The sequence below is a fragment of the Dromaius novaehollandiae genome, chromosome 5, assembly GCF_036370855.1.
Source record: "Dromaius novaehollandiae isolate bDroNov1 chromosome 5, bDroNov1.hap1, whole genome shotgun sequence".
In the NCBI taxonomy this organism is placed as follows: Eukaryota; Metazoa; Chordata; class Aves; order Casuariiformes; family Dromaiidae; genus Dromaius; species Dromaius novaehollandiae.
Genome location: NC_088102.1, coordinates 16,681,790 through 16,701,367, shown reverse-complemented (window position 1 = coordinate 16,701,367; position 19,578 = coordinate 16,681,790).

The window sequence follows — 19,578 nt, the reverse complement described above, 5'->3', positions numbered from 1 at the left end:
ATTCCCAGTCTTCAGGCAATTTTGGAAAAAAAAAATCATTCTAAATGAGAAAAAACAACCAAACATAAAACGCACAATATTTTGTTGTATTTCAGAATGTTTAAATTTAGTTTCAATTTTATCTATAAGATGTTAAAATAACTACAACAAGAAAAGAAATCAAAGGTTTAAAGTGGGGGCAATGCCCGGCCTCCCAGCAGGGACAGACACACAAACGCAAGGCACATTATGGTCGATATTGAGCGTTCATTATCTCTGCATTTGAGCAGGGGGGTCCACAGCGATTTCCCAGTTGAGGCAATAATGGAGCGGGAGAGTCCCTGGCATCGCTGAGCATCGGTCCATGGTGAGGAACGCTGCAGGAGGGCACTATATGAGGTTTTGACGTACTACACACAAGCACAGTAAGCATATCAAGCTCATTGCTAATCTCGATTCAAAGCCCAGGTGCAGCACCACACCGGCACAGGCTCAGCCACCTGGCTATGGGTCAACATACCCTGTTGATGCTCCTTTTCCCACAGAATGGTCTGGCTAGCTCCCACTGCCTATCTCCTCGACATTCTTCCACGTTTTCCCATACAAGAGTATTTTTATTACACTATGATGCAACACAGCATAACCGCAAATGACTTTGAACTTTTGTATTCTGAAACATGCAATATTATAATTGCTTCAATAACAAAATTAAATGTATCAGTTAGTAAGCAGAATACTGTTTCAAAATTATGACTGAAAAATTATCATGATCTAGTAACTCTTCAGTGAAAAGAGTGGTTCATCAGATATGCTTTGACATGTTCCCCGGTGCTGGGATTAATTAAGAATCCTTTCCCCAGTGAGGTTGATTTAAAATAAATGAGCGCCACTGTTACTTGACAGCGCAACGACAGTCCCCTACTTTGGTCAGTGCTTGCATACTTATTGCGTGCTACTTGGTGCTTAAGCGGGGGAAGAGCTCTCTCAGAAACTAGCCTTGTCAAGATTTAGGCATCTAGAAAGCACTTCTTCAAACGTCAGCTTACCAACCGCTTACCAGACCGCTGTCGCAAATCATCACGTGTGGGAGAAAACCCCAGCCGGGCTGTTTCGCTGAGAAACGCCTACGCTTCCCGTGGGAGCGTGCGAAGGGAGAGCGGTGGGCTGAGGCGACGGCAGCGCGCGCTGCACCGGCTCCCCGTGCGGGCCCACTCGAGCACACACCAGGGCTGAGAGCGGGCTGAGTCGCTTCACAGCAGAGCCAGCGGCCCAGCGCTGCCACGGCTGGCACGCACAGACAGCTGGCCTCAAAAACTACTGCAGAGTAGCTACCGGCTGTAGCTATTATCCCATCTTCACTGCATAGATACAGCCTCTGACTCAGTCCAGAGAAATAGGAAATGCCTCCGTCAAATCTGAGCAGAAAGAAAGAGAATTCTGTTGTATCACAGCCATTTTTATCAGGAAAGAAATACTGAGAGAGAATAAATGTAAAATCAAGTGATGAAACACTGCTCTATATTTAAAAAAAAAAAAAAAAAAAAAAGAGGAGCAAATTTGGCATATAAGTGAGGATAATGCCCCTCTTAAACCACTTAATTATTCCCTCTTTTGGCACAACACAAGCTACGGAAAATGCCACCGCATTAGATAAGCAGAAGTCCTGAGTGCAGGACCAACACAATTGTAAATTAAAGAAAAAAACTGACCTTTTTTCTGCACTGCAGCTCTCAGTTGCCTATTCTATGCACATCCCACACACAGAAGCGTAGCAAAATAGCGATACTCCGAAACAAAAAGAAGTTCTGCAGTGGAATTGGAGAAGCAAATCTTGCCTGGAGGTTTTATGCTGGCTGAACCCTTAATGGATAGATTGTGCTTTCTGCAGCCTGCTGGAAGGGCAGCTCCACCAGGTTGACTGGCACTTCAATGGCTAGAGCAACTTTGGCATGACTTATTACTCATATAGTGGACACAGTCAATGGATCTTACTTTTCATTCCTCATGCACCTCCTGTTTGATGTGCAAGTTTTTCATGACCAAGGACTGTAAGACAGGATTTTATTTTTGTAACCAGCATAGTATCTTGTTATTGCAGGCATCTGTCTCCTGACACTTTATGAAGCATAGCTACAGTCACATTAATTCATTCCTAATGCATTCAGCTCACACCAGTGTTAAGATTCTACTGAAAAGCTGCCAGACTTTATATCTCAAGTTTCTACTTTGCTGTAAACATCATACAATATTATATTCAAGACTCTCCTCCCACTCTTGCATTTTCTTTCGTTCTCTGTTCAAGCACAGGAATTCATAAACTTCTCCCCAACACTTGTCTGTACCGAGTCCCCTGTCCGAGTCTTGCCTGAAAGCTCTTCTGGCCCAACCGTGTTTCTATTGCTGGGAGAGACACAAGAGCAGCACTTCCGGACTGGCAGGTTACACTAGGGACAGTCCTGCTCTCCACATGTCCAGACTGGGGACCTCCCCAGAGTACATCCCAACTATGTTTTAGTTTGTGTGCCAGGGGTTTGGTGCTTCAGGAAGAGACTGGTATACACATTGGTCTTGCCTGAATGCTGGATCAGGACTTCATCCTACATATCCTGACCCAGAACACTGGAAGCACTTAAGGTCAACCAGTGACATAATCTAAGGACTGGTTATTACTTTATCACCTTGAAGTTTATGCAGATGAGAGCTTTGATAGCATAAATAACATCCTGAGATTCAGCATGATATGACTCATGTGATCAACAGCTGAGGTTAAACAAAAGAAATGTAGCAATTGCTTTAGTAGGTCTTGACATTTGATACTAAGGTGAGTCAGATGAAGACTTTTACATGTCATATCCAGTCTTGCAATTACTATAGTGTCACTCCTAGGTTCCTTGCCTCCTGATCAACTTAAAAAAAAAAATTGGCTCTAGATGGTTGTAGTGAATATTTTTTTCTTAAAAAAAAAAAAAAAAAAAAAAAAAAAAAAAAAAAAAAGCTCTCTGTGTATCTACTTCTAGTTTTGAATTTCACTCCACATTGGTGGCAGGCATTTAAAAGTAGGAAAACTCAGCTAGCAGAAGTCATGAAGACCTTTGAGTTACTTGAAGGGCCCATTCTTCACACATACCATTTTCAGTTGGAAATAAATGGAATTTATTCATTAGAATAAATGGTATTTACTGGTATTTACTTGTCCTACCCTTCTTAAAACATGAAATCAGCGATTGGAGTAGTGGTGGAAATCGAGGCTTCTCCTTCCTCAAATGAGTGTCCTAACTGCTAAGCTGCTTGTATTTGCTGTCCTTCATCCAGTTAATTTTTAGTTAGTACCTAAACAGTAAAAAGGGAGTATGGCAGAGTATTCTACAACTCGGTGAGTGCAGCCTTCACCTCAGAAACTTGACTTCGCCTTCCCCACATGCAGAAGAGGAACATGAGATGCTCTCCCCCAGATTTAGGTAAGCGCTCTGACTAATGAGTGCAGGATACTGGGGATGAGGAGGTGAGGACGAAGGAGAAAGGATATGATCTTAGGCTCCTGGCCCTAGTGAGTTTGGTCCAACAACGTGCTGAAACTCACACATGAAATTTGTAGTTCATGGACCATGCTGCCTGCTTGGGACTATCAGAAGAGTTATCCTCTGGGTAACGCTCCAAAACAGACCATAAAAGGCCATGGAGACTTGGGTATGTCCCATATTAGATAGCGTTTGAGAGAGGAATTTTGAGGATTAGGGTTTTTTTTGATTGCTTGTTTGTTTCAGAGGTGGACACCCTGGTAGATGATAGGATTTGGAAGCTTAACCTTTTTAATGAAGTTAGCCCTAAGCCATTTTGAAGCCTAAGTCTTACCTACCAAATAATTTATGCTCTTAAATCTCATTAAAAAAATCAGTATAACAACTACAGAATTGGCTTGGTTTCTGTCACTGTCTGGATATAGCCTTGTGCTTCTTTGCTGACAAGCTGTCTTGTTTATAACTAGTGAGAATTGTTCCCTTTTCAGGTTGGAAGCCTTTCTAATAACCAAATTCAAGACATTAAGATGTTCAGAATAACAGATTTTAGTGTCTATTACACAAACCATAGAGTTAGTTTAATTTAATTGGTTTCGCGCAATCAAGCAGGCTGTCAGAGGATAGCATCACAGTTTCTTTGAGTGGTCTTTCAAGGAAGAAGGTTTGTAAGCTGTACAAAATAGTAGAATCTGGTTCTAATGAGAGCTAGAAGCAATTCTTTTGCCTTGTTAGGCTGCCATTTGCAAAATGTCAGTCCATGTAGACCTTGGTTGGTGCAAGCATCAGTATGTGTGCATCAGTTCAGCTCCTTTAAGTCTTAAAAAACAACATTTAATTTTGATTTGAGGCATTCAAATTGGGAAGTGTTGTTCTTCCCTTTGAAATCAGCAGCAAGTCTTATCTGCTTGAATGGAAAACAGCCTCTATTGCTCAAGTTTTGAATTGTAGGCATCTTCATGTCCCTTTCTTTCCTTGACCTAGGAACTCATCTCAACACATTACAGTACCTAAGCATTATTCTTATTCTACACTGATTTGTTTCCTGTCCGTTTTTCTCCTATCCTCACTAAACTGTCAGTGCGTCAATGTACACACTACAAGTGCCTTCCAGTCTTCAGATTATTTGATACTGGAAAAGTACTTAGGTTTCCTTGGACAGCTGCAAAGATGAAACTATAGAAAGGCTACAGATGGTTTTCATTGTAAATAATACATAAAAGACCGTATGACAACCTAAAAGGATATTTCCCTCATTTTGTTTGAGAGCTGGGTAGCTTTGATATTATCATAACCAGAGGATTTTCCTCCTTCTTTATCATCAACAATGAACACTGTATCATGCAATTTTATAGCCTTGAGATACCATTAGAGCTCTCTACTGGAATGCTATGTCATGTACCATGAACTAATCATTATAGCATGTCACAATTACAGTGAATTATGAGTCTTTTTCTTTATTGATTATAAAAGCACTAATGATTTACATCCCATCTGTCCATCAGTATACAAGGAGTTCACAGCAGCCAACTGGTCCCCCTCCCTTTACTGCATGCTTTATCCTAAGTCACAAAGGATACAGTCACGTTAGCTACATAGCCCTGACTCACAAACTTAAAATAAATATTGAGGGAAAAAATATAGCTCATTCTTGTCCTAGATATGATTTTCAACACAGTGCAGCTTTGAGAAAATACTGCTTCTTGATCCATGGAACTCAGTTATGGGAAGGATTCATAAAATGTAAATGGTGATAAAATAGTGTTTGGAAGTTGTGAACTATTTATACACAAGATCGAGTTAAATAATAAAGTCTTTTTTGGCTTTAGAAACTATGAATTCCTCCTAAATATTATTGAAGGTCTGTAAACACAGCCTTGAAGCATGCCTCTCTTTTGTGCAGCTTAGAAACATATAGAAAAGTTGTTTTTCTCTGACTTTCCTTGGATTTTCAGATAAATTGCTGAGAATCCTTGGAAATAAAAGCATTAGAATTTCATTTGCATTACTCAGATAGCATCATAATTTATCCCTCTTAGCAAAGTGAGTAATATTGTCAGCAGATCCCCAAAAGTTAGTCTTTCTCATCCATTTCATACATGTTTTAAACAACTCCACCCAGTGCAAGACTGGCTTCAGAAAATACCCAGTAGGATGATGGCTAAGCACAAGCCTAGGAGAAAGACAAAGCAACAATACATAGTCACACAAATTATCATGCTTTAACAAGCCCAAGAGCCAGCAGAATCTGAAAATTCTCCTCTATAGCATTACTGTGATTCCTGTCAATGTTTCCATTTGCGGAACGATGATTCAACTTTCCCTTCTTGAACCAGCACATTGAAAGAGTGAATCTGTTTCTCAGGTCCTGCAAATACTTTCCTTCCTTTTCTATAGGAACCTGAATCCCTGAAGGCAATGAGGAGAAAGTTCTCTGCATAAGGATAAAAGTCCCAGCAGCAGGGGACCTTGAACACAATTTTCTGAGGTTCTGTTTCCTCTCCCCACCCTTTGACACTGCTTTCCCAGTTTATCCTGTCTCACTAAGGCATACGTCAATGATAACATGTTTCCTCTTTCTAGTGTTTTCCTTCAAAAGAAATAGTGCTTAAGTGGGCACCCAATTGCTGATCTATTTTTCTCCTTACCTTTTAAAATTTATCTCCAAAATCCGTGCACTAAACTGGTTGCACTTCTTGAAGTGCAAGTGCTTCATTCATCTCTCTTGTAATGAGCAAAATGAAGAAGACAGTTGTTTTTACACTTGGAAAACTATAATGGGATCTCTGTCAGTCACACCTAAGCTGTCACAATTTATCCTTATTTGCATAAACTTCTGATTCCATTTTCTGAAAGGAATACATTAGAACTGGAAAAGGTTCAGGAAAGGGCAACAGGAAAGACTAAAGTTACAGAAAAAAATGGATAAAAATTAAGGGTCTTTACGCATGGTGGGACAGTTAGCAAAAGGAAGGACAGGATTATCCATCATTCATAAGAAGGTAAACATGTTTCCATTCTCTGGACAAACTAACTTGTCAGAGCTAAGCTCACCCATGTCTTTGAGTCACTCAGCTGTGGTATTAGCTACTAATTGCAAGGCTGCCAAAGACATTCAGATTCTCTCTCAGCTTTCTTTGTAGCATGCCATCACCTATGGATTAATGCAAACACTACCTCAGACCTTTGCTCTCCCATGTAATATTCCAACCCTATTAGATTCTCTCACACATATGTTTGTTCTCACATCCATTCTTTCAGTTTCAAACTGTGGGAATCCCCTGCCACACACACTGCCTGTTGTTCAAATGAACACCTTCAAATTATCTGTTTTTCTCACATTTTCACTATACAACCCTCATATTAATGCACTCCAACATGCAAACTCCCTTACTTCTGAAGAAGAAAGGTGCTAATAGCATATCTTCTTGCTACCAGAATGACAAAACATGCTTTTAATTTGCATCTTGACAGAGTAAGTTAGTTTTTCTTCAGGCTTGTCTTTGAGGTCTGTATCCAAATAAAGAAATCTTGTTTACAGTTATTACATTAGGTTTTTTTTTTTTTTTTGCCTCTTATTTACATGATGAGGTTTTTCTAATTTTGATTTTTTTTCTTATCTGTGAAGTTTTGTTCTATAGTTTGATAGTCCAGCATTCAGGGACCCTCTCAGACCCTAAGGTTAATGAGCTGCAGGTTCTGCTTAAATCTTCATTTAGTGGATCATACATGAGATATTTTAGACATTCAGGGCCATTAAAAAAAAAAACAAAAACAAAACCAGACAAACAAAAACTTTAAAATAAGGATATATGCAAGATTCAGCCAAACTCACACAGCCCAAAATCTCAATAGCATTTCTCTGATCTCAAGGAGATGCTTATAAGACGCAATGCAGCAACAGGCCAAGATGCCTGAACACACCATCCTAACTACACCCAGCAATAAATTCATGTTACCACGTTAGCCCTCTACTGGGGTCAACAAATCTTTTTTTCAGAAAACCTTCTTTGCCTAGGAAGGGAGTCTCTCTCATCTTGCTATACCCAAGAGAGCTTGCCCAGGCATACGTTAGCCCTCTTGATGTGAGGCACCACTGTACCTCAAACAAATGCAAGTAGCACCTCGGATGGTGTCGCTGTGCATGGCAGGAACAGCCCCCAGATTACTTTGTGTACACCCTTCAAGCAGCTTCATTTTCTTGGAGCATATCAAAATGATTAAAAATTTAAGCATTTAAGTTATGAACAAAGCAGTTACATAGTTATACTCCAAAAAGGACAAGATGACCATATACTTTGGGTTTTTAAAAAAAAAAATTTTTTTTTCATTCGCATATAAAAAGTCGCTAAAAACTGTGACTGTGGTTTTCCTAACAAAACTCCAGGAGTTTCAAGCAATCAGAGACAAAGAAAAAATTAAATATCCCCCCCCCCCCCCAAAAAAAAAAGTAATCAGACTCCATTGAAGACTGCAGTTTCCACCCTCAGTGACAAACCTGAGATTTTCTGTGTATTCTGAAGTGTGACACAAGTGGAACAGAAGGCAAACTTCCTCAAACAGACTTTGGCTGTTAGGAACTTGACTAAGTGGGAATGTCTGAGTAAGCTATTATAAAAGCAAAGAAAGCATTAGGACAACAAAGCCACATGTTACAGCTCAATATAAACTAAAAATAAATCGAGTCTGCAACATAAATTATCAGCAGGATAGATGGCCAAGAAGAGGAAAACCATAATTGTTTCCTCAGGGACTGGATTTCTGGGAGTAAACACTTCATCTGGTGCTGACTTTGTAAGAGAAAATAGAATTCAATAGCATGGAGGAAATGTCGGAAAGTCATACAATGGCAGTGCATTATTTAAAACCCCAGCCATACTAGGGAAGGGGCCAATGATGACAGTTGTTATTCTTTAAGTCGGTGCTGAAAGCAGACTTGCAGGAAGTTTTGTCTGTCAGAAAGGCAAGTGTCTGGCTGTTGGGACACTTTGTTCTAATCCTGGCCTCCTCTCTGGCTCTCCTGTTTACTTGTATCCGTTGAAGCACAGATGGTCTCCCCTTGTTTATATGATGCTACCAAAATGATACCTTTGAGAGGGAGATACGGTCAAGGTATTTATCACATTCTAACAAGAAGAGAGATGACAAAATCCTTTTCAAATACCATCACAAGAGGTCAACATGGGGATATAATAAATAGATCCAAGAGACTGTTCTGTGGTGGTGGTATAGATCGTGATCATCAATGAATACAGAACGACTGCCAATTTTAAATACACCGTTACCATTTAATGAATTCTATAATTTCACTAAAATCTTGCTATTTGTTTTTTCATCAGATTTCCCAGAAAGTCTCTGCTTAAGTTCCCCATGCTTGCACAGTTGACATTTGACCAAATTAAGTAAGAGTCCATCCAAACAAAGGAGAAAGTTTTATTGGTATAAATGAGTTGATTGTCCTGGGAAAGTCTCCAGCCCAAGCAATTTTGAGCATGGTTGATTATACAGATGGAACTGCCCAAATGATTAGTTAGGTCCCTGTCTAATTTTGATGACTTTCTAGGCCTTCCCATGTAGAAATAAGTGTATCTATGAAAGCTGAGATGCAAGCACATTTTCTTCAGAATAGACTTTGGAAGCAGATGGATCCATAACAGTCTGATCCCAGGGGGAACCGAGCTAAAAAGCTTGCTACAAAATTCAAACGTGTGTGGTATTTCTCCATTCTTTCCATTGCAAGTTCTGATGCTAATAAAATCCATTTAGCTTTCCTGAACCACCATTTAGCTCCTTAATACGTTACTTGACAGAAGGAGGAGTTTGGCCCTAGTATCAGTTAGTTAAATGGCCGAGCACTGTCTGATATCTGGGGACAAATTCTGCAAGCTGTAAATAGCTCACAAGCAGCCACATGGCACAGCACAACCTAGCCTTATCCTCTGTGCTAGTGCTGGGTAAGGGAATAACAAAGGAACTGCGTACTTCAGCTGCCACCCAACCGGGCTGAGAAAAGGGGTGGATCAGCCCTTCAGTTGTGTGATCTAAAATCCTCCTGAGGATGGTTAAAGTACCTATTGTGTCGGCTCCATGCAAGTTTCACTTGCCTCCAGCTCTCAGTGGTGTAAGTACAGGCATCATATCTTTTTAAATGAAAAATAAATGACATAAACTAGCTCTTTGAATTCTGCTTTAGAACAGATGTTTAGAGGCATTTATGAAAAAGAACATCACTAGCAGTGCTATTCACAGCTAAACATAACTTACTCCAAATACTATATGATAGGAAGTTATTAGAAGGTTTCTTTAACTGAATTTGGCAAAAAAGCCTTGCCTGTTTGCACTGCCTTTTAGCAGCAAGCAGAGGAAGACCTACAGCTCACCTCCCTGTGGAGTAACCAAGTACCAGTGTTTTCTGTCAGCAAGGAGGGCTCTGGACTAAATCAAACTAAAAGGAACCTTGAAAGTTTGCCCCAGTAATAAAAAAACATTCAGAACAGCTGAAAATATGAACCGGTGAAATATTAAAATCATCATTTAAATATCATTTAAATACAAGGGCACTTTAGGGGAAACAGGTTTTGTGCACTTCCCCAGGATTACCGTAAATACCCCAAGGCTCCTCAGGTCCTTGATGAAGCAAGCGGAAATACATAACTTTCTCATAAATGTACATTCCTTGGTTCACTGTGCGATGAAACACCCTTCCTGCCGAGTTCTGTTCATTAGTGGTTGGAATTTTTCCTGTACTTTTAATTTGACCATAAACAGATATTACATTTGTCTCTCTCATCTCTGAATGTTGTTTATTCTCAGTTGGCTGCAGGGAGGGCTTGCTAGTCCATCTGGCTTCCTTCCCCTACCTCTCTCCAGGCTGATTAATACACCCTGTTCTGTTTACTGGTACCACTGTGTGCCACCAGAAACAGGAAGCCATGGTGGTTTATGTTAACTGGTTTGAATTCAGAAGGAAAAGTGCCAGCCCAAACTTTCTAAAGAGTTATAGAATATCATCAAGAGGAGTCAGCACTCCTTCTGCGTGAACTCAGCAAGGACAATACAGCAGGAAAAGGCACCCAGGGCATTAACAATGTGTAGGAAATTAAGGAGAGTTCAGCTCGTGTCCAGGCACTTCAGACCAGGTGTTCAAAGCTCTCAGCAGGTCCCATAGCAATATTTGTATCTAAACATTCAAAAGACCTTTGCACCCAGCAAGCCAAGCCATTGTAAAATCCTGGCCACCTGGGCTGGGGCACTTCACAGGAGCACGCAAGGGTCTTTGCTAATAGGAAGCCTCTATGAATTCCTACATATAGACAAATGCATGAGCCAGGAATTACTGCAAACACACAAACTATGATACTTCCAAGCTTTACTTCCAACTTTGTAATGGGAAACAGAATGCAGAGTGTGAATCACTATGTTAGGTGAAAAACCGGGTTCCTCACACCAGTGGCTGCTGCAAGGCCTGTTTGTCTCTATTTATTTCTGCAGTAAAGCTGTCTTGTGAAATCTTTTTCTTTACTAAACTCTTTGAGGAAATAACTGTACTGTTCTAAGCAAGGCAAGCTGGGGAAGTGGGCTGGTTACTCTCCTAGTTTCCTAGGAGAAATTCCAAGGCAAACAAAGAACTTTCTATCCACTATTAGATAGAGAGAATCTCCAATTTCCTAGGTAATTTTGTACGTCAGAAATTACTCCTAGTGGAAATCATGGTACAGTCTGGACACACAGAGTACCACAGGCTAATTTATCCCAACAGTCTCTTTAAGAGAGGTTGTCGTGACACTTCCAGTGCATCCAGACACATCATACTGCACATCACAGAGGCGATGCCAGACACATCACCTCGCCCACAGGTGCTTCACAAGCATGAAAGGCCCTTCCATCATTTCCTCCCCCCGCCTTGTCTGTACTGCACAAAGCTCATACACAGTACTACTTGCTGTCTGGCATAAATGGGTTAGTCTTTACTGCCATTTTCCAGTCTCTGTTGTTCCCATAGTGCCAGTATGTTGCAACAAGCTGAGACCCTGCAGTTTGGGTGAGAGAGAGAGCAGAAGGCTTCAGGAAGGGAACTCAAGCCAGAGGGAAGGATTGCCAAAAGCTCGACCCTGTCATGCTCTCTTCAAGACCAACCGTCATATCGTGGGCCACAAGCCACAGCCAATACTAGCAACACCCTTTGGAAACTTATGAATAATACTTATCAACCTAGTACAACAGTACAGCAGTTTTTAATTCCACTATAGCTGCTGTTTTCACAGGAACCTGCAAGATCATACACTGCCTTTTCTACAACTTGTTAGCTGCAGTCCAGTATGCTGTTCTGGAGGTAGGACATACCCAAGTGTGCCAGAGTCACAAAAGGACATATTTTCCCACTTAGCGTCTGTTGGCGATACCGTAGGGAAACCGCACTACTTTCTGAGCTAGGCTCTACTAGACCATATCAACATCCACTGGGAGCATACGTATCCATGCCGTGTCGGAGTCCTCTCCGATTAGGCAGATTTACACTCTCATTGCATAGCATGAGGGCAAAGTGGGAGGTGCCAGATGGGGATACCGTGGCCCGTTAAGGCACAATCTGGTTACCGGTCTGCTCTCGTGTCAGTTCAACATGCGACTTTGTCACAAACCCCTTAATCATTAAGTGTTCTGCAAAGAGCAGGAAAAGAATAAGGTCTTGTCCCAGATGCATATTACACACTGCTTGCTGTTCCACTTCACCATAGAGAATTTAAACACGAGTGTTAGATATCTGCTCTTCTAGCAGCTTCTTTTCTCTTGCTCACTTTCACAAGAGTCTTTTATAATTTAAAACATTTGGGGCTTGTGATTACTCCGGAATACTTTCCATTAATGCTGTCTTCAAGCTTCGTCCATCTGAACTGCCTCAGTAACCCTACATGAACTGTGGTTCTTGTCCCTCCTGCTCTCCTTTTCCATGACAGGCCTTACCTACATCCTGGTTTGACTACATGTCCAGTGCTGAAACAGTCTTTAGCTTTCTAAAGTGCACTGCAGTGCGGTACAGAGTAAACAACCTGACTAGTGATCCCAAATGAAGGGAGAATGAGGCCAGTAAACTGTGATTTCTAGGGTGCTTTCCAGCCCAGTCAGACACCAAATAATGTCAAAATGACCAGCACAAAATAGGCACATTATTTGACAACAGATAAAGGATAAACTTTCAGTGGAATTGGTTTATATTTGCCCACATTGGAAATAAAATATTTAGCAAAATAAAAACATTTCTGCTGTAAACAATGATTACAGGAATTGTAAGATAAAGGAAAAAACAACCAAAAAGTCCCTCCAAACAATTCCTAGAAACAATTTCAAGTCAAACACGTTTGCCCCCAGGGCAAATCTACTAGGGACTATTCAGCAAGAATATACAGATACAGAGTTCAGTTCAGGAAATCCCTAAACTGCTGAAGCTGGGAAGAATCATCCACACATCTCCTGTTCTTATTTTCTCCTTTAAGGTAACACCAATAGCCATGCTGCGGACAGAATAAACCTCTAGAAAGACTCTTGGTCCGAGGCCGTACACCAGTTCTCATGCTCCCAAGTGCACCACCTGCTCTGAGTGCTCCTCAGTGCTCAGGCTGTGCCAGCTCTGCAGGAGAGGACCTGCTCCCAGGAGCACTTAGCAGGGCAGTCAGGTGCACATACTGCTTGTGGTGTCGGCAAGAGCAGTTTCACAGAGTGTGGGAAAACCCAACAGTACACAGATGTCATCCGACAGCTCAGTCAAATAGTCTTGTTAGAAACCATCTTACTGAAGATGGTCTTATTTTTCATCTCTCAAAAGACAGTCTCATTTCTTTCTAACAAAGCACAAGTGCTAAGCTCCATACTGTAGTTTCTTCTTACTCAGAATAATCTCAGATTTCCTCTAATTTATACAAAGCTGACCATTGCTTGGTGGACCCTTTCCATAGTTGGACATTGTCAGCTTGGAGGTGCCTGTCTAGTATTTTCTTAACTGCACGTATGCTCCCTGGGTCAGACCTGAAAAGGCAGACCATGCAGAACAGATCCCACAGGTTTCCTGGGGATTTCTATCAGATCAGTCAGGCAGGCTGCTGAATTGCATGTTCTTTCTTCACAGACACAGAGCAACTTGCGTCAGAGGATACCAAAGTATTTTAAAAATCTCAAGTATTTAGGAGACAGCCAAGAACCATCTCCCAGTTTTCAATAACATGAGGGAGAAGTGAGCACCTTCCACTGCAGAAGAGCAAAGTTGCCATTATGACCAACCATATCTAAAGTAGAACAAGATTAAACTGACACTACTTAATTTTGAGTGCACTCTCACAATCCAAGGGAGACTGATCCACCCTTTGCTGTTTAACCCAAGCAGAAACAAACTAGGTGAATAGGGCAGCAGGGAGCAGGCAAACCTCGGAGACCAGAGCAGAGGGAAACAGTGCACAGAACTTTCTGCACTTCAGCTACTTTATCGGCTCTCCCAGGAGGGACAACCCCCTAGCTTCACGCACTAAGTTAGGAGTGTAGTTGCTCACAGTTTCTCATTTTATCGTTGTGGGAGAAATATAAGGCTCATAGCAACTCTCATCCAGGAGCAACACCACGGCACTGTTCTCACCTTACGAATCACATTGGCAGGCCTGAAATTAAGTAGGAAAACATGGGTCTTTGTGCTTTTCATCAAGATCATTTCATCTTTGATGGGAAATAGGCTCTGTCACATGAAAATTTCCTATAGAGACATACTTAGTGTACATGGCATAGAATAAACGTACATTTCAGATTATTGGGCAAGCAAACACAAAGATGCCAGGAAGAAGAAATAATGTATTTTTTTTAAAAGCATCAAAATCAAATCATAAATCCTAGTTCCTTGAGCAGTCTTAGTGGAAGAAATGGCATTTATTTTCTGATTCTTCTTACCAAGACAGCAACATTGCTTGGGGAAGGCTATTTCTATGGCTTTATGTAGTCAACAAAGGCACAAGTGGAGATGCACCTATAGTGGTAAAGGTGGCTCTGCCAGAAGAATTTTACTCAGATAAAATGGTATCATGATAACAAGTCTAACGTGTTCTTTTGCTTCTGAGAAGCAAGTTCACAATAAGAAGGATCACTAGTATAGATGCTGGCACAGATCCACCAACCAGTGGATTAACATATACCCAGCTGTGGATGTAGCACAGATTTCCTTTTTAGCTGCAAAGCACTTGCAGTTTGTTCTTAAACTCATTTCTTTCCTTGAAGGAAAATCTGATTAAGTTACAGACAAAAGTTCATGAACTCAAACTAATGGTGCAAATCTAAAAACAAAATCTTGTGAGCTTTGCTGAACTTCCAGATCTAAAATTTATTGTCAGGTTTATAGGACTGCTGAGTGCTGCCATGACACTGATGCAGACCAGGGCTAGGTATGTCTTAAGGATTAGCACTCATGGTTGCATTAACATCTAAACCTCCAGCTAAAAACAAAGCGCTATTAGAGGGAGCAGAATCACAGACAGCTAATCCAGTTAACCCTGACAAACAGAGCTTTGCTTTAGTTCTGTAATTTATTGTCTATTCACAAGGCCATTTCCCTTTTCAGAGAATTAGATGCACATTGATCAGATCCCAAAGGAGAGGGAACCACTGCCGTGGCCAGTCATTTGCTGGAATTTGACTTGGTGCTTTACAAACAGGCTTTGAATGGAGTCTTAGGCACATTGAAGTGTTTCCTTTTGTGTTCCCTAGAGACAAAAAACTGTAAATGAATAGCCCAAATGCACTAGATTTATATATGGATAGACAGCAGACATGAAAACAACTCCTTTCAAAAAGTTGCAACAGGCTCAGGTATCCAGTGCACTGCATTTTTCTGCTACTAGAATTTCTGAAAAACACCATTTTATACTAAGAGGCAGATTAAAAATGAAAGGTCAACAACTAGATAGACTGTGCAGTGAAAATTTTCTTTCCCTCAGGCTTAGTTCTAGCATATCAACAACTACCACCAACTTTGAAGTTCTTTTCCACATTTCTGACAGAAATAGGAAAAGATTAATGATTTCATAACGGCCATTCTCACGTAGCATGATCAATTATTTCAATAGGATTCTGTGTCAGTCTTTTGCTTAGGTGCGTGCAAATTGATTTTATTTGAATATTTAAGTTAGGAAGCCAGATTATGCCCTAGCAGCCAATTCTTCTCACTGCTTAAGAGGGTAGATATGAAGAAAAATTTGTTTCAGTGAGCTTTAAAGCAAATGTCCCTACCTACTCTCCTTACAGCAAGCGTTAGAAGGGGGATGGTATGGCATATTATCTTTACCATTGCTTTTTAAGCAAGCTGTTACACAATCCAAGTGGCAGCACATGCAGGGATTCATTTGAGGTGCTACACCAGATTCACAGCAAAACACCTCTCCCCCCTGTAGGCTCTGCAATTGCCAGTTCTCACCATTGGAAATATTCACCAGGGCCCTCCAAGAGTAAAACAGATACAAATCTGCACCAAATTAGACAGCTCACGTGCAGCACATTACTGCTCAACCCTCAGTGAGGCAGTCCCAAAAAAACCTCAAAAGCAGAAGCAGAAATATACCACTTGGCACACAGTTAGAGCTGAGATACCTACACTACTGAGAGCTACACAGTGGGCAAGTCTGACCCTACAGCCATCTCAGGCTGTATAGCACCCTGTTCTGGGTCAGTTCGGTGTAGTTCTAGCAGAAGACTATCAGTGCCAAGGAACAGGTAAGAGCCTGTCCCAAATCCAGGGGACCTCCATTTCTGGTGTGGTTAGGATGTCACCTCCCCCTTCTCCAGATCCGCCACTTCTACCTTCACTGTCACAGCTTCTGAGCTGCTGTATTTGCTACTCCATGTGTTTTCCAGCTCTGATGATGCCTCCTTTGGAAAAGAAAAATCTCCACAAATTTCTGTAAAAGCTCTTTATGCTTGAGAGAGTTTCACTCCTTTGAATAAAGGATGCCCACAGATTTTAGTAAATATCAAAGATACATCCCTTTCTGTTAAAAGTTTTTCACTGTTAATCTATAGCAAAAAAATAAACTAATTCTATGAAGCAAGCCAGAATAATCAAACTAATTTAAATAACATCAACCTCCACTTTTCTACTGGGAAGTATTCTCTTCCAGCACAAACTTCCATTTTTGTTGCTCATTTTTGTGCACCACACATTCTTGTGCATGTGCCTTTTGCGTACCTTCTTTCTTGTCTCCTTTGCTAATTTGGGCTGAATAGGATCAGCCTACTTTTAGACCATGACCCGGTAGACAAGTAAGTGCAAATTCAGCTGCTGCTGTAAACTAGTCCCAAGATTTCAATGGGACTGTTCATGAAGGAAGCTGAGCACATGTTGTTGAAGGCTGGACCCTTCAAGTGAGATGGGAACTTTTATTTGCCTGTTGAGTGGTGGGTGCCATACACCATAAATACTACCAAGTACATAATTGTTATTGCTGAATGCTATCAGCTCTGTGTCACATAACACTTTTTGAGATCATAGTAGCTTTTAAAGTGTTAGATTCTCTAATGTTTTACTACATGTAAGATGCAAAATGAATGCTCTGGTGATCGATGAAAGCTATAGACATAATTTAGTACCAATTACAGACAATATACATAATCATAGCATACTGTCAGGGTCAAACGTCAGAAAATCAAAAGAATTTAGCATGTCTTGAGTATTCATTCTAGAAAATGCCAACCTCACAGAGAATCTAACCTTGCCCTAGAGCTATGTTCCATTCACTTAAGCATAGTTCCCAAATTACATAATTCTGATTAACGCTTTACTACAGTGGTGGTCTAAAGTAAGGCTAAAATAAACTCACCAAACTCAGAGTATATTTGAGCAGGATTGTAGGGCCAGTTCTTCAGGGCTGGGAAAAGATCTGGCCTGCATTAAAACAAATTAAGCCCAGTATGCACAAATTCAACTTTCAGAATATGGAAATTCTGTTATTACAGTGCTGAATTTATGGAAAGGGCAATGAAACAATATCATCTACTTACAGAAAATGAGTTTAGAAGCTAATGACGCTATAGGGCACTATAATATGCAGGCAATGGTTAAGGACTGTTTCTGTTTTAGCTCTTGCTGATATGAGTAACTGTGCCCTGCAGAAGAACTCTCCTGTGCAAGGCATAAAATAATCTTCAGCACCAAATCTGACAATAAATCACTTCATACACATTCTTTCCTGTGCATATGGGAGATTATTCCAACAAGTTCAGTGCTAATTTGCAAACATGCAGTCTTTACTACAGAGATTTTTCAGACAATAATGAGTCAGTGGATATCTATTCTATGGTTTTTATTTTAATAGAAAGCATTGGAAGATGACAGCTGCAGTACATTTTGCTTTTATCATAAGTCACAAGAGCTGCACAAGTCCGTATAAGACTGTTCTTATCTACAGTTCATCTTCTCTTCCTCAGGTGTTTATGCTACTTAAAAAACCTGACACTCACTATAAAAAGAAATCCATTTTGCACTCATTAGCATTTACAGATGGAGACTTTTTTCCTTGCCAGAAGCAGTGGAATTGTTTTTAATGAAAATTATGCCAGGCAATAATGTATCTGGGTTATCATGTATTGAGGTTACTAAAGTCTGGCTTAAATAATAGGATTGTTAATAAAAAAGTAAATAAAAAGATTTTTTTTTTTAATTCCCAAATCTGGAAAACTTTAAAAAAAGAAAAGAAAGAAAAGAAAAAAAGAAAAAAGCATCTTTCTTTGGGATAGCCCAGTTGAACTTCAGTGTTTGGACATGATTGCACCTTTTTTAAATTTTACTTCTAAGTCTGACATTACTAGCATAATATCTTATCAAGGTTAAAAGTTCAAAAAACTCTTAAGGAATTTTAATAGATCAAAACTACTGTGATGGAAGAGAAACAATTATGGAGCAAAAGTACACTGACAGTATGTGTATTAAGAAAGGAGTTCATGTTTCCTAGTTTTAAACAAATTAGGTAAAAAGTATCAATACCTTCCTTTAAGTGGTCTTTGTCCTTTCCTCACTCATAAGTAAATCACAAATGGCTCAAAACCCAGGAGGTGTGTGTGAACTGTTCATTGCTCAGGCTCTTGAAAGTCATGACAACTCTTTGACCTCCTTATGACTTTATCTGCAAACTCCATGAGAAAGGGCTTTCTAGCACTTCCATATTACAAAAAAATCAAACCCCAGATAGGGGGAAATGAAGAACTTTATTGTTTGTTGCAGGCCCCCCACCCTGAGCTGGACCTCCTGCCTGGTCCTGGGACAGGGTCACATGCCGCGGACATCCCAGCGCACTGCCACACCACCACACCTAGCTCAGCGCTTATGGGTGGGATCAGCTACGCGTGATGGCCCCGACTCCCAGGGTAGCAGAAAAGCTGAGCCTTGCTTAGATACAGTTATAGCAGTGAAGAGGGGACTGTTAGTGTATTGTTTGGAGAAAATAAAAGAATAGCATCAGGAAGCTTCTCCTCTTCCTGAACCCTCAAACGCCTCACAGACAGATCTTGTTTTGAAATAACCTTTTAAGTCAAAATAAACCTTAATTGATTTATTTTTGCTACTGTATTTTGTGTGCTTTTAGAAACCCAAAGAATTTCAGGACGTTTTTTAGACCACCAATAATAAAATTACCCCCCTCTTTGAACTCCCACTATCTCAGTTGCTTGAAAGCACTCTTTGAGGTACTGAAGTAAGGACTTTGTCATGTCTTGGAACCAACAGTCCAGCTTCACCCTCCAGGCTTGTTTTCAGCCCGATCAACCACACTATAACTGTAATACAAGGTTTCAGGAACAAATAGTTAATTCCTTGCCTTAGCAAGCTGATTTTGCAAAGCCACCAGCCCAAATTTAGCAAATTTAGATTAAAAAAAAATAGTCCAAACAAAACCCTGTAGCTGGTCCCCCTCAGAACTTGGGAGAATTCAAAATTGAAGTTGAAATTGTGGCTTTGGCCTATTCTTAACAAATAGTGGTGCATAAGTGTCACGTATGTCATACAAATCTTATTTGGGGGATTTCTCTGTACAGTGATACTGAAGAATCTGAGATCCACCAGCTAGTG